Source organism: Gracilinanus agilis, chromosome 3 (assembly GCF_016433145.1).
Source record: "Gracilinanus agilis isolate LMUSP501 chromosome 3, AgileGrace, whole genome shotgun sequence".
Lineage (NCBI taxonomy): Eukaryota > Metazoa > Chordata > Mammalia > Didelphimorphia > Didelphidae > Gracilinanus > Gracilinanus agilis.
Genome location: NC_058132.1, coordinates 268,870,706 through 268,876,304, shown reverse-complemented (window position 1 = coordinate 268,876,304; position 5,599 = coordinate 268,870,706). Strand labels below are relative to the sequence as shown.

Here is a 5,599-nt window from a genome sequence, read left to right as displayed (position 1 = left end):
TTTTTCCTTTTAATCTCCACCTCTTTTTCTGAACCCCCTTTTCTGCAATATGCATCTCAGCATGACCCTAGATACCATCTACTTCCCTTTGGAAAATCTCAAGCTTGCCCTCTGATTATCCAATGATCTTCATTCTGCTTAGGTCTGCCTCTCCTATAAATTATTCCTCCATTATCTCTGCCCCCAAAAGAACTGCCATTTTCCAAGTGATTTTTATTTTAGCTAGATGTTGAATTGATTTGGATATTAAAATAACTAATACTAAGTTATAAATATAGTTGGAACTTCCTCAGGTTATTAGGTTATTTGCATTTTGAAAAAGAAGTCCCCCACACCCCCTTTATCTAGTCTGCCTTGAAATAGGAATTATCTTCTCTTGTAATCCAGTCTTTCTTGTCACTTTCGCCACAAGAAGCCATAAATCACAATTTGTAGGCTAAGCCTCAGCAAAATCTCAGGATCCGCAGATGATTTCTTTAACATTCTAATATTAGTATGATAGAGCACAATGGATCTTGCACTAGACCTGGAATCAGGAAGATCTTATTTTAAATCTGGCCTCAGACACTTTCTATGTGACTCTGTGCAAGTCACTTTACCTTGTTTGCCTCAGTTTCCTCCTCATCAAAATGAGCTAGAAAGGAAATTGCTAACTACTCCAGTATCTTTGCCAAGAGAACCACAAAGAGGGTTGTGAAGAGTTGGAAATGATTGAACATGAGGATGACAAATTAGTCTGATATTAATACTCTAGTTCTTCATCTGGCAAGAAGATGGCTGAGGGGAATAACTAGATAGTATACCAATTCTGGTCTGGCCTGAGGTTAGCTAAATACAGATTTCACTGATATATGAAATTCCTGGTTAGGTTCTTTCCTAATACAGATAAACACTTGGCATACCTCTTTAAAAAGTCTTGGAGAGGGGGCAGCTGGGTAGCTCAGTAGATTGAGAGCCAGACCTAGAGACGGGAGGTCCTGGGTTCAAATCTGGCCTCAGACAATTCCCAGCTGTGAGACCCTGAGCAAGTCACTTGACCCCCATTGCCTACCCTTACCACTCCTCTGCCTTGGAGCCAATACATAGTATTGACTCCAAGACGGAAGATAAGGGTTTAAAAAAATAAAAATTAAAAAAAAAGTCTTGGAGAATGGTGAAATGGGGAGTACCAAAAAGTAAAATGATATGTCCAGAGGCACACAGACAAGATGTGTTAATAGGTAGGATTTGAACTGAGGTTTCTATCCGCTATATTACCCTGCCTCTCACAGTGCTAATATAGTACAATATATAAATTGATATATAAAAATTATCAGCTACATTTAAGTTGATATATGATCATTTCTAGTTTATTCAAGAAGGAAAAAAATCAAAGATGATAGAAGACTTTGAGAATTGGTATGATTCAGTACTATCAATGAAATTATGGCAGGAGAGGAAGGGATTAGACTTATGATTTCACTGATATGGGAAAATGAAGAAAAACTCCTTTTACCAACAGAACTTCTCTGAAACCCAAAATATTGGAGAGGTGCCTCTGAGAAGGCTATGATTTGCCCTGGATCACACAGCAACCCTTGTCAGATGTAGGACTACACGCAAGTATTCCTGGTTCCAAGGCCAGCTCTTTATCCACTATACTGGGCTACCATGGAAACAAATTTTAAGTAAATCATGTCTACAGTGCTGGATTTGACTCTTCCACCCTCCTTTTTTTTTTAAACATCAAACATTTGTTATTGTTCAGTCATTTTTCAGTACTGTCCAACTCTTTGTGGCCCCATTTGTTTTTTTGTTTGTTTTTGGTTTTCCTTGGCAAAGATACTGGAATAAATTTACCATTTCCTTCTCCAGTTCATTTTACGGATGAGGAAACTGAGGCAGACAGTTAAGTGTCTTGCCCAAAGTCACACAACCAATAAGTATCTGAGGCCAAATTTGAACTTAGGAAGATGAGTCTACCTGACTCTAAGCCCAACACTGTGCCACCTAGCTGCCTGTCCTGGCTTTTACAGCCAGTAAGTCTGTGATAATTATGATTTTCAAAATATATTGTTTGACATTGTAGTTATTAATGATAGGACTCCAATGTGGAGTCACTTGGAATAAGTGGCCCTAATGACTACAAACATATAAGCAAAGAAAGCCAGCCAGTGCCTTTCCACAGTTGTGACTCATTCTGACCTTTTCTCAAACATGTATGTGATCATGGCTCTGTATTGGACAAGACTACTGGTAGATTGAAGTAACTGCCAAAATCATTCTTGGATACTCTATTACCATGTGACCTCATCTAATTTCATGCCTGATCAGGAAATTCTTCCACCCAAGTCTGATATCAATAAGTAACTCGGGGAATTTTCCCATGAAATCTGGGTCTGATTAGGAATGCCCCTTCCCATATCTAACACTTTTAAGCCTTTTCTTAACCAAACTCATATTTTAGGAATAAGAATTCCTTGCTTGGACTCCATTCTGAGTGTACACCCCTTTCAGAATCTTTATCATTGTATACATTTCCCTGCCCCTGTGTGTGTGTATGTGTGTGTCTAAATGTCTATCTCTATTGCCTTTTAGTATATGTATGTATATTTGTTTTAATTGCTTGTTGTCATACATACTAATAAAGCTCATGCTTATACTAGCTTCCTGATTACAAATATTCCGTAAATCCTTAAACCTGAGTCTTTTCTCTAACCTGAGCCGTGAGGCCAATTAAACAATCTCTAAGGAAGGATTTGAACCCATGTCTTCCAGATTCCAAATCCAGCATTCTATCCATGGTAGCACACTGCTTGTCACTCATCTTGGTCAACTAGATGGTACAGTGGATAAAATGTGGGACATGGGGGTCAAAAAGAACTAAATTCAAATTCTCCTTCAGATAATTACTAGCTATGTGATTCTGGACAGGTTACTTAACCTCTTGGATCTTCAGGTTCAAAATGTAGAAATCATCCTGAGCTCCTCACTATTTCTCACCTCCAATTTCCAGGCTGTTGCCAAGGACTGTTGATTTCACCTTTGAAACATCTCTCAAATATTCCCCCTTCTTACACTGCTACCACTCTGCTGCCCATCCTCATCTCCTCAAATCTATATTATTGCAATTGCCTGATGGTGAGTCTTCCTGTCTCATCTCTCCTCTCCCCAGAAATCATCCACTCAACCACTTAAGTTTTTTTTCTAGATTGCAAATCTGACTTTGTCACCAGTTTCTACCAAGTAAACCTATCACATAAAGGATCAAAAACAAAATCCATTATTTGACATTTAAAGCTCTTCATAATGTAACCCGGTCCTCCTTTTCCAGTCTTATACCTTTTTCCTCACTATGTACTCTTCTATCCAATGACACTGGCTTCCTGGCTACCACATGAACAAGATACTCCCTCTCTTAACTCCATCCATTTTCTCTCACTGTCTACCATGCCTGGTAGAATATTCTCCCTCCTCATTGCTGTCTTTGGATTCCCTGGCTTTAAGTTCCAACTAAAATTCTCTTTTATAGAAAACCTTTCCCAACCCATCTTAATCCTAGTGCCTTCCCTCAGAGTACTATGTCATGAAAAATGAGCTAATTGAGGAAATGGTAAGTTAGAGTATTTGAGGGAGTATCAATATATATGTTGAATTCACCTACCATAAAGGGAGAAAAGGGAGAGACTGTTATCCTGGCATGGAATTCATTGAGGAAGGAAGAAATATATCCTGGAGTTTGGGAGATAATAGCTATCAGACTTGATTGGGTGGTAAATATGAATTGAAGGAACCTCAAAGAAAGAGAGAGGTTACTTACTGAGTGATAATAGAGGAAGAGTATGTAAGTTACAATGAAGAACGCCTCCAATTCTCCTAGTGAGTCAGAGGAATGAGTGAAAATATAAAGATGTACAGAGAGACAAGGTCATCTAGAGGAAACTGAGTCGCAGTGAATGCAAGAGGAAGAATGAGGGAGAAAGGAGGTTTAAAATGCAAGCAAGTTTCTTGACTATTGCTCAAACTTTCCAAAGAGCACAATAGAAGGGGTGGGTAGAATTAGAGTAGAATGTTAGGGGAGAGAGTTGAGTTGAGGGAAATGAAGTCAAAGGGGTGGGCAATTGGGGACAGAGAGCAGTATTTGTATAATGGAGCTAAGGGATTGGTTTCACTAGGAGGGAAAGAATATGACAGGGAAGGAAACTGCTAACCATGGAGGAATGAGTTTAGGCAGATTATCAGCGACTAGAAAGAAGGCAATTGAGAGAAGAAGATAATTAGACTGTTAATTAGCCCTTTAATGCCCAAATTTGTAATGGATGGTGATGTTGAGTCCTTTGAGGGCCAAGAGACTGAATAACTGAGGAGAAAATATGGAATGTAGGAACTAGTGATTTGAAGCTCATCTAGTCTGGAAATGGTCTCTAAGGAGGGCCATGGGACAAAGGCAGAAGCCTGAGCCCTGAAATCTGGATCCAGAGTTCTTATGGCAAAGGGAAACCCTATCAGACTTGTCCCTTATTAAAGAGATGGAGATGCATCTAAATGTATTCAGCTATTAGAGAACTAAAAATATTCAAGAGGAAAAGAGTTGGAAGTCAACTGAGAGTTCATTTGACCTCACATACCCTTCTGCCTGCATAGTCCTGACTGCCATTGAAAGGTTAACAATGATCATTCCATCAATACACATACAAAAACTGTAACAATACAGAGAATAACATAGCCCCTAGATAAGGATGACAATGAACATTTGTGGAGCACTTTATTTTTTTTTAAGAGATTTTATCTGAGGGGTAAGGATGGAGTGAGTTATCAGAGAAAGCAATAGGCAATTAATGGTGATAACAGTTTTTTAAAAGGAAATTAAATCTTTTAAAATACACAGAAAGCAAAAGGAAGTTCAAAAGGGGGACACATAAGCAATATAAGTATTATGATGTTAAAATTTCTAGGTACTTTTAAAATTAAGTTTAATTAATTAATTAGTTAATTAGTTTAGAATATTGTTCCATGGTTAAGATTCATATTCTTTCCTTTCCCTCCTTCCACCCCCCCTCCCATGGCCAATGAACAATTCCATTGGATTTTACATGTATCATTGACCAAAACCTATCTCCATATTATTAATATTTGTAATAACAGTGATCATCTAGAGACTATATCTCTAATCATATCCCCATCGAACCATGTGATCAATCAGTTGTTTTTCTTCTGTGTTTCTACTCCCACAGTTCCTTCTCTGGATGTGGATAGCTTTCTTTTTCATAAGTCCCTCAGAATTGTCATGGATCATTGCAGAGAAGTCTATTATATTCAATTGTGCCACAGTGTATCATTCTCTCTGTACAGTGTTCTCCTGGTTCTGCTCCTTTCACTCTGCATCAATTCCTGGAGGTCATTCCAGTTCACATGGAATTCCTCCAGTCCATTATTCCTTTGAGCACAATAGTATTCCATCATAAACAGATATCACAATTTGTTCAACCATTCCCCAATCTAAGGGCAACCCCTCATTTTCCAATTTTTTGCCACCACAAAGAGTGAGGCTAAAAATATTTTTGTACAAATATTTCCCCTATTATCTCTTTGGGATAGGAACTCAGCATTGTTATGGCTG

The 5,599-nt window shown here is 38.3% G+C and overlaps 1 pseudogene; it reads left to right on the top strand.

Moving 5' to 3' along the window:
• The first annotated feature begins 4,653 nt into the window (after positions 1 to 4,653).
• Positions 4,654 to 4,754, top strand: LOC123243435 (annotated as a pseudogene).
• Positions 4,755 to 5,599: the final 845 nt, after the last annotated feature.